General features: G+C 42.3%; 1 pseudogene; it reads left to right on the top strand.

Annotated features, from left to right (window-relative positions):
- Positions 1-896: 896 nt before the first annotated feature.
- LOC141982211 (stomatin-like protein 2, mitochondrial) lies at positions 897-18254 on the top strand (annotated as a pseudogene).
- The last annotated feature ends 1201 nt before the right edge of the window (positions 18255-19455 follow it).

A 19455-nucleotide genomic window follows, 5' to 3' on the forward strand; every position in this document is an offset into this window, starting at 1 on the left:
TAGGCCGATTCAGACATCTATCCCTATGCAGCACAGCACTTAGCCATTGCTTAAAGTCGGGCAAATACTTAACTTGAAGTCAGTGAGACTTAACCACATGCTTAGAGTTAGGCACGTGTTTAAATGCAGTGCTGAATCAGTGCAGACTTTAGCTAGCAAACAGGGGACTGCAAACAGGGGAGTTTGAGAGGGGGAGGAATACTAATCTTGAACAAACAAGGTGCGAGTACTAATCTTGGGGTGAGTGAATTTGTTTGGCTCTTTGATTTTTGGCTTTTTTTGTTTTTCTTTCTCTTTCAGGTTATTTAAAGTGTCAGGGTCAATTGGGATTGAGTATTTGGGGACTGTTTGAGCCTTTGTTCCCTGGATCATCTTTGATCAACCTCAAATCAGCCTTGTGATCACCCTCCCACTGTGTGATTAATGAGGGCTGACCCTAGGAGAGAAGGCCTTAAAAGCCAGAGGCTAAAAGTGACCACGAAGGGGACTGTAAACAGGGAAGTTTGAGAGGGCGTTTGTGAGAGGGAGTCATAATATAATTGCTATCATTAGTAAAGCCGAATCACCAGTGCCAACACTGCTCCCGTCTCCTCCACTGGCACCCAGATCCAGACAGAGAACATGACCCTGGATGCTTCTATCCAGATCCTGGTGTGGATTTGCAGACTGCATTTCCCACTCTTAGCAAGCTGGGCTGGGGGGACTGTCCAGTGTGAAAGGAGTCCACTGGCGATATATCTCAGAAAGCATGTGGAAGAGCCACAGGAAGAGGTGGCTAGGCCGCGGAGCACCAGTGTCCACAAGGAATTCATTGAGAGTATTCATATGGAGACATCCAAGGCTGAGGAAGCTATCCAGGTAGAAAGGACTGCTGTCATACCGCAGGGGAGGAGGACATGGCACAGGGAGGACACTGGATGCTGGTTACTTTGGGCAGCAGGCAGTGCTCCACCCCTACTCCCAACCCACCCACCACAGTGATGAAGAACCATTATGCTGCCCTGGTAATGAGCAATGAGGAGGAGGAGGAGAAGCCACGTACCCCCAGGACTGGGAGGATCGCAGCCACCACTCCCAGGAGGAAACGTAGGGTAGTGGTGGTTAGTGACTCTCTTCTGAAGGGGGTGGAGGCACCCATTTGTCAGCCTGACATGGCATCCCAGGAGGTATGCTGTCTGCCAGGGGCCCATATCCGAGACTTACAGAGGGATTGTCAAGGATCATCCAGCCCGACTGCTACCCTGTGCTACTCATCCATGTGGCACTAATGATGCTGCAAGGTGTGACCTTGAGCAGAGCAGAAGTGACTACAGGGCTCTGGGAGTATGGGTGAAGGAGTTTGGAGCGCAGGTGGTGTTCTATTTGATCCTTCCGGTCAAGGGTAGGGGCCCAGGCAGAGACAGATGCATCCTGTGAATGCCTGGCTGCAAGGATGGTGTTTCCAGGAGGGCTTCTACTTCCTTGACCACGGGATGCTGTTCCAGGAAGAAGGACTGCTAAACAGAGATGGGATCCACCTATTGAGGAAGGGGAAGAGCATATTTGGATACAGACTAACATAGTGAGGAGCAGACATGCCAAACCTGTGAAAAAAATGCAGAAATTGGGCTTGTTTTTGGCTTAATCGGCTTGTGAGTCGCTTGTTGGCTAGTTTTTGGCTTGTAGCTTGTTGATTGGTTTTTTTTTTTTTGATCGACTCCCGGAAAGCAGGGACAAGGGGGAGCAAGCAGGGGCAAGGGGTGGGAGAGAGTCAAGGGTGCACAGTGGACCCACCACAGTCCCAGACTGCATGCCAGGGGAATCTAGTCACATAGAGTGTTGGGGTTCTTAGGGACTGGCTTTTTTGGCCTTGTTTTGAAATGGGATTAGCTTGATTTTTGGCTTATTGTGAAAGTCAGGGTGCTTATTGACTGCGTGAAAGTTGGAAACTGTGGTGAGGGGGGCTTTAAACTAGGTTTGACGGGGCAGGGGAAAAACGCCCACAGGTAAGTCAAAAACATGGACACCTGGGAGAAGGGTCAGAATCGGGGGGGGGAGGGGAGCATGGGCCATTGTAGCAGGGATAAGAGAGAGACAAGAGAGAACATAGGTGGGAAATCAAATCAGTATCTTAAATATCTGTATACTAATGCAAGAAGCAAGGGGAATAAGCAGGAAGAACTTGAAATGCTAGTTAATAAAACACAACTATGAAGTTGGCATGACAGACAGTGGGATAATACACGTGACTGGAATATTAGTATAGGATACAACTTGCTCAGGAAAGACAGGCAGGGGGAAAGGAGGAGGTGTTGCCCTTTATATAGTAAAAATGTATACACTTGGACTGAGGTTGAGATGGAAATAGGAGTCAGACTTTTCAAAAATTTCTGGGCAAGGATAAAAGACTTTAAAAACATGGATGATGTCAAGGTAGGGGGTCTACTACAGACCACCTAACTAGGAAGAAGAGGTGGATGAGACTCTTTTTTAAACAACTAACAAAAGCATCCAAAGCAAAGGACTTGGTAGTGATGGGGGACTTCAACTACCCAGACATCCGTTGGGAAAACAACATAGCAGGGCCCAGATTATCCAACACATTCTTGGAATGTATTGGAGAATTTTTTTTATTTCAGAAGGTGGAGAAAGCTACTGGGGAGAGGCTGTTCTAGATTTGATTTTGACACATAGGGAGGAACTGGTTGAGAATTTGAAAGTGGAAGGCAGCTTAGGTGAAAGTGATCATGAAATGGTAAAGTTCGTGATTCTAAGGAATGGTAGGAGGGAAAACAGTACAATAAAGATAATGGATTTCAAGAAGGCAGACTTTAGCAAACTCAGGAAGTTGATAGGTAAAGATCCCATGGGAAGCAAGTTTAAGGGGAAAAACAACTGAAGACAGTTGGCAGTTTCAAAGAGACATTATTATGGGCACAAGAGCAGACTATCCCACTGCATAGGAAAGATAGGAAGTATGGCAAGAGACCATCCTGACTTAACCAGGAGATCTTCAATGATCTGAAACTCAAAAAAGAGTCCTATAAAAAGTGGAAACTACGTCAAATTACAAAGGATAAATATAAACAAATAAAGATCTAGAAATCATGACCTATGAGGGAAGAATGAAAAAAATTAGGTTTGTTTAGTCTTGAGAAGAGAAGACCGAGAGGGGACACGATAACAGTTCTCAAGTACGTAAAAGGTTGTTACAAGGAGAAGGGAGAAAAATTCTCTTCCTCAACCTCTGAGGATAGGACAGGAAGCAGTGGGCTTAAATTGCAGAAGGGCAGTTTAGGATGGACATTAGGAAAAACTTCCTAACTGTCAGGGTAGTTAAGCTCTGGAACAAATTGCCTAGGGAGGTTGTGGAATCTTCATCATTGGGGATTTTTAAGAGCCGGTTGGACAAACTTCTGTTAGGGATGGTCTAGGTAATACTCAGTCCTGCCATGAGTGCAGGAGACTGAATTAGATGACCTCTAAAGCTCCCTTTCAGTCCTTCGATTCTATGATGCTATGATTTGCTTAAGTGCACGACCTTAATGCTTTATTCTTTGAACTTTCATGATGTTCACAATAATTATTTTGATAATAGTATTATTTTGATGTATGGGTCCAGAAGTGTTTTTAGGATTTTAAGTACTGAAGAATTTACATATAGAGGCTGGCGTAGTAATTCCATCCACTAAAAGGATTATTAACTGAATGTACTACAGCCAACACCATTGCCTGTATTTGAAGACTACCATTATATTGGTTTTTAATCATTATGCAAAGATCACTGGGTTCTATATATGGGTAAGTGCATTGCAAACACGAGCCGTGCTTTCTCCCTGTTATCAATATTGAAGAAAATAATCACAAACCAAATATTAGTAATAATATAATACAATATGTATCTCACTAAGGTACTAATACATTACCATAGTACCTGAGCACCTCACAATATTTTTAATGTGTGTATCTCCGCAATGTCTCTGCGATAGGAAAGTGCTAGCATCTCCATTCTACAGATGGGGGACCTGAGGCACAGGGAGACTAAACACCTTGCCCAAGATCACACAGGAAAGTGGTGGCAAAGCAGGTCTCCCACATCCCAGGCGACTACCCTAACCACTGAACCATCCTTTCTGTAGTATCAGAATATTTAGCACCTAAATAGCACTGTACAACATTATCTTACTCTACAAGCGTAGGAGGCAGGTTGGTGTTATTTATTCACCTTAATAGATATATATTAGCCCTAAAGCCAAATGTTCCAGTGTGGATTTTAATCTTCTGCTTGAGTCATGGAGGTCCAAACCCTTGAAGTCCATCTGAATTAACCATCTGAATGCACCATTTGGCCACTCTGTCCTACAATCACTCACAACAAGTATGAATTAAACCAGGTTTATAAATCCTCGATTTAGCATTTTAAAAACTAAGTGCAAGGGAAAAGATGACCTGTTCACTACTAAGTGTGACTCAAACCCTGTACAATCTCTAGTATTTGAAAGGCACCTACAAACCTGATATCTAAGCACTGCTAGGTAGATTGAGTTCCAAAGGACAAGGGATAAATAGAAAGGCAGTACAGTTGAAGGGGAAAAGAGAAAGGGCAGATCAGCAGCATTAGAGCAAAGCAGATAAGTCAGCAGCCGAAGAAAGAGAATATAGCAAAACTCTGCTATAGGCTGAAATTCTATTCCAGCCTTCAGGTGACATTACAAATTACTTGACTTCCACTCTCATGGTAACAGCATTATTATGCACAACAGGTGAACATAATGCTGCTATGCATGATCTATTTTGTCCCCAGGGTATAGCTACCTAGCTCATACTTTCAGAACAATAACACACAAGAACCCCAAAACAGAGAGAGACAAAGCAGGTACTAATACTAAGTACTAAACACAGAGAGGCACAACTCACCCCAACTTACTCTAGGCTGTCTGTCTACAAACTGACTCTGCCATGCCCTGATTGCATGCTTCCCTACAGAGCCCCTGGCCTGCAAGCAGGATCAGGAAAACCCCAGAGAACGTAAAGTGATAGATAAGAACATAAGAATGTCCATACTGGGTCAGACCAAAGGTCCATCTAGCCCAGTATCCTGACTCCCAACAGTGGCCAATGCTGGGTGCCCCGAGGAAATGAACAGAACAGGTAATCATCAAGTGATCCATCCCCTGTCGCCCATTCCCAGCTTCTGTCAAAAAGAAGTTAGGGACACCATCCCTGCCCATCCTGGCTAATAGCCATTGATGGACCTATCCTCCATTAACTTATCTAGTTCTAGATCACAATTTCAATACAGTCTTCAATACATCACAAACAGGAGTGGGAAGAGTAGTGGAGTCTGTCTCAGGCCATTGAAAGCTTTATAACAATGTTCTTACAAATTACAAAAATAATTATAACAACCTCTTGGTATCAAATACATATTAATGCTCATGGCACTATGAATTATATGCAATGCATGATAATTATTAATTTTATAAGAAACAATTTTTAAAATCTCCTGGATAGGTGAGGAGTTGTCAGGTACAGACCACAGCAATGGAGAATTGGGACAAACTAGTGCTCTGATCCTTTGTACCAGTGGACTGGTTGCACCACATCTAATCACATCAAGGACGTTAAAGTTGCTCCTGGACATAGTCTCTTTTACCTCTATGCTACATGCACAGCAGCCACCAAAAGATGGCAGGAAGTCTGTAGTGCCACCAAAGACCTGCGGATCTTACAGCTGTTCTGTGGCACTCAGATATAGCATGCCTAAATCACGGTGAAGCAACTCATTTATGCTGTGATTCAGCAAGGTAGTTAAGCCTGCACCTAACTTTAAGCATGGGAGTAGTCCTACTGAAATCAGTGAGCCGACTCTCATGCTTAAAGTTAGGCAGGTACTTAACGTGCCTTGCTGAATGAGGACCTTAAGGAGCTGGAGAGGTACACAAGGGATAAATGTGACTGAAGGCTTGTCTGCACTTACCAGGGGAATCCACGCTGTGGCGATCAATGCACCAGGGGTCAATTTAGTGGGTCTAGTGAAGACCCACTAAATTGACCGCAGATTGCTCTCCTGTCGACTCTGGTACTCCACCGGAGCGAGAAGAGTAAGAGGAGTTGACAGCAGAGTGTCTCCCTTCGACATAGCGTAGTGTGGACCCCGCAGTATGTTAACCTGAGTTATGCTACTAACATAACTCAAATTGCATAGCTTAGATTGACCAGCAGCAGTAGTGTATACCTGCCCTTATAAGTTTTAACGTTGCTTCTCTTAAGGGAAGATAATGAGGGTAGACGTAATCCCCTCCTCTCTCTGAGAGATATAGCACTATTTATTATGGGAGGAAGGTATGTAAGCTAATGTTTGTCAAAATCTGTAGTAATGACATGATTTAAATTTATGTTTGCTGGATTCTTAATTACTTTTGTTGCATACTATGATAATTAGGCAGAGCCATAAATGAAATGCTCCAAAGCAGTCATATTTCACTTGGGCTTCACAGTGTTTTGCTGTCACTGTTTGTTTCTAGAGATTGCACAAGACAATTTGTGTGTCGTTATTATTTATTTTGGACATTCCATTGTTCACTAGATTTAATATGCTTATGAAGAAACCTGGATCAACAGACTCCGTGAATCTGAGCTGATGATGAAACTGGGGCCAGAACGTCCTGTCGGAGTCAGGAAATAGCTCTAATGCAGCTGATAACCACAGTGATCAATAACCCAAACCTAACTCACAAAGGAGTGGTTTCTCTACAAGACTCATTGTCTGCAGTTCATTGGGGAGAGAAAAAAGTACATTGAATAAACTTCAGGAGGTTGAACTATACTGATTGCAAGAATACAGAGATTTAGACAGTATAGTTAAGGTACCAAGTTATTAACCTTAATAGAAGTTTTAATGAGTAAAAGAGAATACTTTTCAGAAGATTGAATTCAGTGACAAAACCCTATGAAAAACTACTAGATTTTCCAGATCTTCATGTCTCAAATGCATTTCTTTTCCTCTTTTTAATTTTTTCTTTAACAGTTCTCACAAAATATCACAGGAGCACATACAGAGTTTACTTCAGTTTTTATGGAGAGCTATTGTAAAGTCACAGCCTCACGGCCCTGCTGCCATCATGAGGGCAGTCTTGTTATCAGTACTGGGTATACAATGGCGCAGTGGTGCCAGGCTCACACTCAAAAGGGGGTTCAGCATCTGGACCGCAGCCCTGCTCCCCCATGCTCCATTCCGAGGCCCGGTCCCTGATCGGCCTCTTTCCCCTGAGACCTTGCCCACTGCACACTCCTCTCCACCCTCTTGCCCCCTGCTTGTTCTTCTCTGTCCCCTCCCCCGTGCAAGCCTAGGGGGGAAGAGGCTTAGTGGGGGTGGAGCTTCAGGGAGGAGCACAGGTCATCTCTTGGGGGTGAAGAGGCCAAGCAGGGGCGGGGCCTTGAGGCAGAGCTCGGGCAGGGCCTCGGGGGGGAAGAGGCCAAGCGAGGGTGGGGCTTCAGAGGGGATTGTGGACGACCAGGAGGCAGGGCCATGGTCTGGGCACCGGGGCCCTCAAAAAATTTATCCAGCTCTGCCTGTTATTCATTATTATACATATATATACACAAAGGAGTAGTCCTTTTTTCCCCAAAGAGATTACAATACAAATAGCTAAGATAACAGAGAGAAGTGTGATCTCCATTTTACAGATTGGGAAGCAAGGAGATTAAGTGACTAGGCTAAGGCAATCTGGGACAGAGCCAGGAATTGAACCCAGATCGCCCGAGTTTTAGACACAAAACCATCGTTCCCCTCATTGTTAGCATATGGCACTGACAGAGCAAATTTCAGCCCAATGGTTTCAATTAACAAATAATGTACACCTGCCTTACAAACACTGGCAAATTTAACCATGTGGCCTGCACAGCATGTTGCTTCCTTCTAAACAGTCAATTTCAAGCAGCCTCATGCCTAACAATAGAGTCCCATGCTGTCATAAATATAAAGGGAAGGGTAAACACCTTTGTCTCCAGGCAAATAGACAGAAAACCCCTCTACTTGCTCTTAGGTGAAAAAAAAAAAAAACTTCTTCAGGTCTGTGAAGACTTGTGAATTTCCCTGCAGGAGGTTAACTACCCTGCCTTTACATAGAGAAAACTCCAGCTCACAAAAAACAATTCCCTTTTGTCTCTGCTCTGGCCCCCAGGCAGAGACAAAAAAAAAAAAAAAAAACTCTAACTGCTTTCAGCTGAAAACCTGCTTTCCAGCAGCCCAAAGGGAAAAAAAATTTCCTTTTTAAAATCTGTGCTTCTTGTTCAAAAAAAATCTCAAATTGATCTCAAAATGATTTCAAGTTAATCCCACAAGCTCTTCCACCATGTCAAGGTTCCTTCCCCACTCTGAACTCTAGGATACAGATGTGGGGACCTGCACGAAAACCCCCGTAAGCTTATTTTTACCAGCTTAGGTTAAAAACTTCCCCAAGGTACAAACTATTTTACCTTCTGCCCTTGGATTTTATTGCTGTCACCATCAGTGTCTAACAGATATATAACAGGGAAAGAGCCCGCTTGGAAATGTCTTTCCCCCTAAAATCCTCCCAAATCCTACACCCCCTTTCCTGGGGAAGGCTTGATAAAAATCCTCACCAATTTGCATAGGTGAACACAGACCCAAACCCTTGGATCTTAAGAACAACGAAAAAGCAATCAGGTTCTTAAAAGAAGAATTTTAATTGAAGAAAAAGTAAAAGAATCACCTCTGTAAAATCAGGATGGTAAATACCTTACAGGGTAATCAGATTCAAAACGTAGAGAATCCCTCTAGGCAAAACCTTAAGTTACAAAAAGACACAAAAACAGGAATATACATTCCATTCAGCACAGCTTATTTTATCAGCTATTTAAACAAACAGAATCTAACACATATCTAGCTAGATAACTTACTAAGTTCTAAGACTCCATTCCTTTTCTGTTCCTGGCAAAAAACAACATACAGACAGAGAGAACCTTTGTTTCTCCCCCCCCCTCCAGCTTTGAAAGTATATTGTCTCCTTATTGGTCATTTTGGTCAGGTGCCAGCGAGGTGATGCTAGCTTCTTAACTCTTTACAGGTGAAAGGGTTTTTCCTCTGGCCAGGAGGGATTTTAAAGGTGATTACCCTTCCCTTTATATTTATGACACGTGCCCAGCTAATATAGAAGGTGCACTTCTCTTACGTAGTAAAATATACACAAAACAAATGGCAGAACAGAGCAACTGTGAGAGGCAAAGATGGAGAAAGAGAAATGAGGAGGTATAGGGTATAGGCAAGGGTAGAAAGACAGAGAGCTAGATTCTCTGCAGCATCTCCTGAAAGGCCTGTGTTAAAGGAATTGTACAGGGGCTTCACCATAGTACGCCACTTATGCAGCCTAAAGGGCTTGGATCTGGAATATAACCCAGAGAGCCTTCATCTCCTCTCATTTACACCAGTTAATTCTATTAATTCCAGATTTACATTGGTTTAAATTAGAGCAGAATCAGTCTTGGAAAGTCAGTCAGTGAGGATAAGTCATGGAGAACCAGATTTTTAAAGGTATTTATGTGCCTAAAGATGCCGATAGGCTCCTAGGTGCTTTTGAAAATTCCACCAGGTGCCTTTCTGCATCTTTAGATACATAAATACCTTTAAAAATCTAGCCCTTAGCCTCTCGGTGCCCCAGAGAGGTCTCTTACTCAAACTACGGATTGTTTGTGAGTACAGAAGAGGATGAGCAAGGTCCATGAGGTAGGCTGGAGAACATCCATGGGTGGCTTTAGAAATAAGAAAGGTAGAATAAAATTGTATTTTGAAACACATGATGAGCTGATGGAGTTCTGTAGCTGTGATGTTCTGTATCTCAGGGGAACACCCAGCACCCCCATGTTCATCCTTATAATATGATTGTGTGGTATCTAATGCAAAGTTTGTCACGCCAGGTGTGTTCGGAAGGCTCATGATGTACTGAGCATTGTTATGGTAATGTTATAGTAATCGTTATAGTAATGTTATCAGTTGTAATTTCATGTATATAGTTATGAGGCTGAAAATGTGTCCTCATGACTTAAAGCAAGACCAGGCAAAAACTCTCCAGAAGCAGAGGGGAAGTTCACACTTCATCAGGGCATGTATGGGACAAACCCAGCCCAGCCTCACAGGAACAAAGGACACTGGCCTAAGCAACAACAAAGGATCTGTTGGACTCTCGAGTGACTCACCCCCCTTCCTTTGGTCAGTTTGGGACTGTGATGAGGTAATGCTCACCTGACTCTGAAGGCGGGGGCGGGGTGGTGGCAAAGCCAAGAGAGAAGAAAGGACATGGTAAAAGGGAGAGATGTTTGCCATGCTCTTCCTCTCTCTTCCACCTACATCTACAGACACCACCACCACCAAGTAACTGAAGTGCTGATCAAAGGGGAGAGCCTGGCTGAAGGGCAACCAGCCAGTCTGTGGTGAGAAGCATCTAAGTTTGTAAGGGCATTGAAAGTGTTAAGATCAGCTTAGAATGTGTTTTGCTTTTATTTCATTTGACTAAATCTGACTTGTTATGCTTTGACTTATAAACACTTAAAATCTATCTTTGTAGTTAATAAATTTGTTTGTTTATTCTACCTGAAGCAGTGCATTTGGTTTGAAGCATGTCAGAGACTCCCCTTGGGATAACAAGCCTGGTACATATCAATTTCTTTGTTAAATTGACCAACTCGTATAAGCTTGCAGTGTCCAGTAGGCATAACTGGACACTGCAAGACGGAGGTTCCTAGGGCTGTGTCTGGGACCAGAGATATTGGGTAGTGTCATTTGGTTGCACAGCTTACATGCCAGAGGCTGCGTGTGAACAGCCCAGGAGTGGGGGTTCTCACAGCAGAGCAAGATAAGGCTGGCTCCCAGAGTCAAGGATTGCAGTGACCTATCAGATGACCGGTCTGGACAACACCAGAGGGGAATGTCACAATAGTATCTTCAGAAAGCTCAGTGAGTCATTTTATTATGTATTGATGGATGTTCTGAAAAGTTTAATTAAAAGTGGTGCTCATGAAAAGTGTCAGCTTATTTGCATTCTGAGAAGGTGAGTCTAAGCTCACCTAGGACAAAAAGCCAGCCTCCTCAGTTGAGGGAGGGGCCGCAGAGCTCAGAAACAACAGGTTCCATGGGATGACAAATAATAAAAACAAGAAAGGGGTTGGGGTCAAAAGTTCAATGTGAGGGTACTACACTGGGACACTGAGTGAAGAACACCAGACACACCCACTTCTCCAAAAAGGAGCCCAAGGAGTTAGTGGACAGCACTCAGAGGAACTCTGCCCAGAGATCGGAGGCAAGTAGAGACCAAAAGTAAGGCTCCACAATCACAGATAACCTCCCTGTCAAGCTTTCTCCTTCTGGACTGATGTATAACTATCTTGGCCAGTGCCAGGAGTCAGACAAAGAACTAACACAACTTTGTGAGGCCACAAACAGGGAATGTATAAAAGAAATGTCATGTGTCAGAGTCCCAGTCCCAGAAACTCGGTTAATCTACAGGACAGATACATCACAGGCAGCAGCAGAGTACGCTTTCCCACACTGATATCTTAATAAACCCCAGTCCTTACTTGCAATGTACCTCAACCAACCCTATCATGACTTCTAGCAATGTATTCCCTATGCTCTCTGCTCAGATCACCAATAAGGATGCCAAATAATGCCAACTCTGGTGACTGTTTTTATTTTATGGACACCTATAACAAACAGGGCTCAAAACATGAACACATTTCATATAGGCCAGTGAATAGACATCAGATGGCCTATATGAAATGGTGTAGCGAAGACATAGTCACCCGATGGGAGAATACTCTATCGTGAATGGTCCCTTAGAATTTGTGCTAATTATTTTTGCTGAACAATCTGTTCCACCTTGCATTTAGTTTTGATGCTTAGAGTACCTTTCCCAGATCTGAAGAAGAGCTCTGTGTAGCTTGAAAGCTTGCCTCTCTCACCATGAGAAGTTGGTCCAATAAAAGATATTACCACACCTACCGTGTCTCTCTACTATCCTGGTACAAACACGGCTATAACTACACTGCATACATCATGGTAATGACTTTTATCCGCTGACTTGGCCATATTTGAACCAAAGACTTAGAGTAAAAGGCTCCATATTCCAACAGAACTAATCTAAGGGTTGGTCTTCACTATGGAGCTAAATCGGCACAGCTGCAATCGATGCAGAGCCATCGATTTTGTGGGTCTAGTGAAGACACGCTCACTCGATGGGAGAGTGCTCTCCCATCGATTTCTGAACTCCACCTCAACGAGAGATGGAAGCAATGTCGGCGGGAGAGCATCTCCCATCTCCATAGCATATAGTGTGGATCCCGCTGTAATTAGATGTAAGCTATATGGACTTGAATTACGCTACTAATGTAACTCAAATTGCGTAGCTTAAATCAACAAGCCGCTGTAGTATAGACAAGCCCTAAGTTGCCAATTCCCCCTATACTGTACATTTATTAAAGGATCCAGACAATGTAATAGATGTAATTTTTGGTAATTACTTTTAACATTCGTATGCATGCAAATGAGAATTCATTAGGAAGGGATAGTTATCAAGTAAAGTGCAAAAGAGTAAAAAAAAAGTTTAAAAAATGTGAAGACTGTTTTATAACACATTTTCTGAGCTTTCACTGCTGCTGTGTGAAGTTAACAATCAAGGAGAAAAAAGGAAGAGTGAACAGAATTTTAAGCACCATCACTCTAAGTCACATTATGTATTGTTATGCTTTAATAATCAATTTTATAATATGCATCCTGTACAGATTTAAATACAGAGGATTAGCTCCTCACCTGTTCTGAGGAGTGCACAGTGCCATTCATGGGGGGAGGAGGTTGAAGAGATAACGATTACCTTTGCACTCCCCTGATCGTGGGCTGCTGTACCCCAGCAGCAATGACTGAGCTGGCACACAAGCCCCTTTGCTGTGTCTAAGCCACTGGAGTGATCCTCCTATGGCCAATTATGCCAGCTTTGGTGTTCTTTTGAGAAGGCAACACAGCACTAGGACACCTCACTGGAGCACAGATTTTGGACCAGCAAGCTATTCATTCTGTAAGCAGTGTAACACAGGGCAGCTACTTCCTTAAAATAACAATCTCCTGATCTAAAAAAAATAAAAATAAAAAATGTTCCACCGTTAAATCAATGACATAACTGGTTAGGAAAAACACTTGGGTTTTTCTTTCTTTTCTTTTTTCCCCCCAATGCACATTGGGCCTGATTCCCTCTCTTTTATTTATGTATTTATTTTTAGAACACCAACTGATTTCCATAGAATTACACTGGTGGAAAACTGGTGTCAGAGTGGAAAGAGTCACTGGTGACTGATGGAGGAAAGCTTGATACTTTAAAGGATATTTTTCCAACAATTCGTGCACATTGTCTTGCAAAAAATCAAACAAAACAACAATAAAAAAAAACAAAACCAAAACAGAAAACAAACACAACCTTTACATTCAGATGTTATTTCTGCATGAACAATTATCAGTTGACATATTTTACATAAAATCCTGCCTATACTTCTCTCTAAATCAATGGCAAAGCTTATATTGACTTGCAGGAGAGCAAGACTGAGTTCTGATCGCTTGCATATTGAAATACCTTTGGTTAACTGGAATTAATTACGAAACTGACTTAAAATAAAGCTAAGGGTGTAGCACAAAAAAAGAAAAAGAAATAAAAGAACCACCACCACATGACAGCAGGAAGAAAATGCAGACGTCCTCTAAATGTATCACCACCCTTTACTGAATCATGTCCTGGCTAGACTGAGTTGCGTATGGCAGATGGATAAAACAAATATTTGAGAGGTGGAACATGCAGGGTGGAACAAAAGGTGTAAGATGCAAACTAAAAATATGAAATTAGAAAATGGAAAAAGTCAAATCAGGCATTAGCAAAATATTCCTAACTATGAGATCAATCCGGCAATTGAATAATGTACCCAGGGAAGTAATCAAAGCACCAACATCTCTAGACATGTTGGAGAGAAAATGTAACAAGTGGAATATTGTAGAGAGAAGTTTGTGTTGTACTTTAATATTATTATTTTGTTAGAAGAGCTTATCAATTACTCATTTAATTTTTGCATACCCTTTTAAATATTTTCAACCTAGGAGTGGTGCAAAACTGAATAGGAAGAGCTGGTATTTACTGTTATTTTAGAAAGACTTTGTTTAACTGTGATAAAAACCCAGTGAGTGGATTCTTATGTAAACTTAAAAATACCTGAATGACATCCTGCTGCAGAGCTCCTGGCATCTAGGGCCTTGGGCATGGCTGGCCCCTGCCCTCCAGCCTGCCCATGAACACCGTCGTGCTCTTCATGCCCCAGCAGGAGGCCTACGTGGTGGAGCAAGTGGGCAGATTTCACTGCATCTTGGAGCCTCGTTTGAATTTCTTCATCCCACTGCTGGATCAGATACAGTACGTGCAGGGCCTCAAGTACGGGATATCATCAATGTCCCGGAACAGTTAGCCATCACGCTGGATAACGTCACCTTGCAGATAGATAGTATCCCGTGCCTCTGAATCATGGACCCCTATAAGGCCAGTTATGGGGTGGAGGATGCTTACTATGTAGGGTTACCATCTTTGAAAAGCAAATAAATAGCACGCATCACCCCACAAAGCAAGCCCGGCACAACCTCAACCCCCAACTACAAGGCAACTCCGCAACCCTCCCTCCCTTCAGCTGCCACTTATACTATCTAGAGAGAGACCACATATAGATAAAATTGATAACATCATTTTCTTACTTAAACTGTGGAAAGTGGGAACACTGCAGCACCTTTAGATGGACACAGAAACTTTTCACATTAGATATCCCAGTGTATTGTGATAATAATGCAAATCTTTAGACCCATGTAAAAAAAATTCCAGCAGATTAAATTAGTTTTCTGGCAACTGGCAAATCCATAAAAAACCAGCCAGGCTGGTTAAATACAAGCCAGTTGATGATCCTATGAGTATGCAGTGACCCAGCTGGCCCAGACGACCCTGAGGTCTGAGCTGGGGAAAATCTCCCTGGACAAAGTCTTCTAGGAGCGGCACAGGAGTCCTTCAACACCAGCATTGTGGGTGCCAAAAAACATAAGAATGGCCATACTGGGTCAGACCAAAGGTCCATCCAGCCCAGTATCCTGTCTGCTGACAGTGGCCAATGCCAGGTGCCCCAGAGGGGGTGAACTGAATAGGTAATGATCAAGTGATCTCTCTCCTGCCATCCATCTCCACCCTCTGACAAACAGAGGCTAGGGACACCATTCCTTACCCATCCTGGCTAATAGCCATTAATGGACTTAACCTCCATGAATTTATCTAGTTCTCGTTTAAACCCTGTTATAGTCCTAGCCTTCACAACTTCCTCAGGAAAGGAGTTCCACAGGTTGACTGTGCGCTCTGTGAAGAAGAACTTCCTTTTATTTGTTTTACATGTGCTGCCCATTAATTTCATTTGGTGGCCCCTAGTTCTTATATTATGGGAACAAGTAAATAACTTTTCCTTATTCACTTTCTCCACCCCACTCATGATTTTATATACCTCTATCATATCCCCCCTTAGTCTCCTTTTTTCCAAGCTGAAAAGTCCTAGCCTCTTTAATCTCTCCTCATATGGGACCTGTTCCAAATCCCTAATCATTTTAGTAGCCCTTCTCTGAACCTTTTCTAATGCCAGTATATCTTTTTTGAGATGAGACCACCACATCTGTACGCAGTATTCAAGATGTGGGCGTACCATGGATTTATATAAGGGGAATAAGATATTCTCCCTCTTATTCTCTAACCCTTTTTTAATGATTCCTAACATCCTGTTCTCTTTTTTACTGCCGCTGCACACTGCGCGGACGTCTTCAGAGAACTATCCACGATGACTCCAAGATCTCTTTCCTGATTAGTTATAGCTAAATTAGCCCCCATCATATTGTATGTACAGTTGGGGTTATTTTTTCCAATGTGCATTACATTACATTTATCCACATTAAATTTCATTTGCCATTTTGTTGCCCAATCACTTAGTTTTGTGAGATTTTTGAAGTTCTTCACAGTCTGCTTTGATCTTAACTATCTTGAGCAGTTTAGTATCGTCTGAAACTTTGCCACCTCACTATTTACCCCTTTCTCCAGATCATTTATGAATAAGTTGAATAGGATTGGTCCTACGACTGACCCTTGGGAAACACCACTAGTTACGCCTCTCCATTCTGAAAATTTACCATTTATTCCTACCCTTTGTTCCCTGTCTTGTAACCAGTTCTCAATCCATGAAAGGATCTTCCCTCTTATCCCATGACAACTTAATTTATGTAAGAGCCTTTGGTGAGGGACCTTGTCAAAGGCTTTCTGGAAATCTAAATACACTATGTCCACTGGATCCCCCTTGTCTACATGTTTGTTGACCCCTTCAAAAACTGTAATAGATTAGTAAGACATGATTTCCCTTTACAGAAACCATGTTGACTTTTGCCTAACAATTTATGTTCTTCTATGTGTCCGATAATTTTTTATTCTTTATTCTTGTTTCAACTAATTTGCCCGGTACTGATGTTAGACTTACCGGTCTGTAATTGCCGGGATCACCTCTAGAGCCTTTTTTAAATATTGGCGTTACATTAGTTATCTTCCAGTCACTGGGTACAGAAGATGATTTAAAGGACAGGTTACAAACCATAGTTAATAGTTCTGCAATTTCACATTTTAGTTCTTTCAGAACTCTTGGGTGAATGCCATCTAGTCCCAGGGACTTGTTAGTGTTAAATTTCTGAATTAATTCCAAAACCTCCTCTAGTGACACTTAAATCTGAGGAATTGTCACAGATTGGTCACCTACAAAAAGAACGACTCAGGTTTGGGAATCTCCCTAACATCCTCAGCTGTGAAGACTGAAGAAAAGAATTCATTTAGTTTCTCAGCAATGACTTTATTGTCCTTAAGTGCTCCTTTTGTATCTCGATTGTCCAAGGGCCCCACTGGTTGTTAAGCAGGTTTCCTGCTTCTGATGTACTTAAAAAAACATTTTGTTATTACCTTTTGAGTTTTTGGCTATCTGTTCTTCAAACTCCTTTTTGGCTTTTCTTATTACATTTTTACACCTAATTTGGCAGCGTTTATGCTCCTTTCTATTTACCTCACTAGGATTTGACTTCCACTTTTTAAAAGATGCCTTTTTATCTCTCACTGCTTCTTTTACATGGTTGTTAAGCCACGGTGGCTCTTTTTTAGTTCTTTTACTGTGTTTTTTTTAATTTGGGATATACATTTAAGTTGGGCCTTTGTTATGGCATCTTTGAAAAGTGTCCATGCAGCTTGCAGGGATTTCACTCTCGTCACTGTACCTTTTAATTTCTGTTTAACTAACCTCCTCATTTTAGCAGAGTTCCCCTTTCTGAAATTAAATGCCACAGTGTTGGGCTGTTGAAGTGTTCTTCCCACCATAGGAATGTTAAATGTTATTATATTATGGTCACTATTTCCTGTTCTAGTTACCTCTTGGACCAGATCCTGCGCTCCATTCAGGACTAAATCAAGAATTGCCTCTCCCCTTGTGTGTTCCTGTACCAGATGCTCCAAGAAGCAGTCATTTAAAGTTTCAAGAAATTTTGTCTCTGCATTTTGTCCTGAGGTGACATGTATCCAGTCAATATGGGAATAATTGAAATCCACCACTATTATTGAGTTCTACATTTTGGTAGCCTCTCTAATCCTCCTTAGCATTTCATAGTCACTATAATTTCATAGTCACCAGGCCTCAGGACTGTTTGGTTATCTGGTGCCTGTGCTATGAGATATAGGACATCCATCTGCCTCCCCAGGGGAAGGAGTCAATGCAGAAGCAGGTGGAGGCAAAGAGATGGAAATGGGCGACAGCGTGGAGTCAGAGGGGACCAGGGAATCTGACGTCAACATGGCAGAGGGGCGGAAGCAGGTCCAGAGCCTGGCCGCCGAGAAGGCTGAACAGATCAAGAAGCTGCTGGGGAGGCCAATGCCATGCTGGTCAAGTCCAAGGCCAAAGCAGAAGCTATTTGGCTCCCGGCTGATGCTTTGACACAACAGAATAGCAATGCAGCCGCCTCCCTGGCTGTGGCTGGGCAGTATGTGAGTGCCTTCTCCAAGCTGGCCAAGCACTCCAACACCATCCTACTGTCCCCGGTGTTGGATGGCATCACCAGCATGGGCACGCAGACCATGGGCATTTACAGTGCCCTGACCAAACCACAAGCTGTGAAGAGCCAGAAGTGACCCCACTTGCCCCCACCCACACAGAGCTGTCTAATACAGACCAGGTGAATTCCAGCTAGCAGAGGAGTTCAGAAGACATGGATCACTGTGAACAAACTGCTGTGGCATGACTTGTCATGGAGCGGGCACCCCTGATTCTGCCAGGGGGTGAGCCCTGCAGGGCACCTGCCATGTGGGTTATGACCTGCTGCCCTCCCCAATCAGAGTCTCTCCTCCCTCTTTTGGGTCTTATTTTTATTTGGATTTAATCATATAATAAAGGAGATGGCACCAGAAAAAAAAGTGAAATCAGTATTCCTATTGCAGTCAAACAACAACAATGAAAATATGCCATCAGCTGAGTTTCCATGCTAAACTAATTTCCTCTTGTGTCCTAATTATTTTTAAGTGCCACATTACTCATTAAAATATATAAAATTGTATAAAAAATTGTATTCACTGTATAAAATATTCAAGTGGCAATATAATTGTTTGTGTTAAAGACATATCTAATATCCCTGTCTCATGATTAAAAACTAGTCAGTTCATTCCCAAATGGTACTTTTCCAGTAAAATTTAAAAGATCAAAGTAGTAGTTATGCACAATCCATCAGATGTATTAACATGAATGTCAAAATCCCCCAGGATGAAAGTTTTATCAGGAGAAACGTACTATGGGAGATAAGGGTTTATGGACTAATTAACAGACAGAATGAAATTCTACTACTATAGTTAAAGCTACAATTTTAGATGACATAGATCTAACGTGACTTTAGATCAGTGGAGCTGGGAAATGTTTGACAAAGTTTGCTCTGTGACTGATAGTTTGAAATTCATCTGGTAAGAGTTCAACAAGATTTTTCATGTGATGTATTAAAAAAAAGTTAAAGGAAAGTATGTTTATGGGTGGAGTTTATGGATGTCCTATATGTATTGCAGCAGAATGTCTCTCTTTTCAGTCATGGTTTAAGTTAATATTTATGTTGTGACTGATTACAATCCTTAACATTTCATTTTTCAAAACTAGTTGTATCCCATCATCCAATCTTACACACACACACACACACACACAGTCATTGGTGCTAGCCTTGGCAGGAGAGGTGAGCAAACTCAACTAATTAGAGTCTGTAAGTGTTGCACAAGATATTTCTGACACTTGTTTTTTTTCCTGGGTGTACACAGAAGAAAAAATTCTGCAGTAAGATGTTCTGAGATATTTCTG

The sequence above is a fragment of the Natator depressus genome, chromosome 1 (assembly GCF_965152275.1).
Source record: "Natator depressus isolate rNatDep1 chromosome 1, rNatDep2.hap1, whole genome shotgun sequence".
Classification (NCBI taxonomy): Eukaryota; Metazoa; Chordata; order Testudines; family Cheloniidae; genus Natator; species Natator depressus.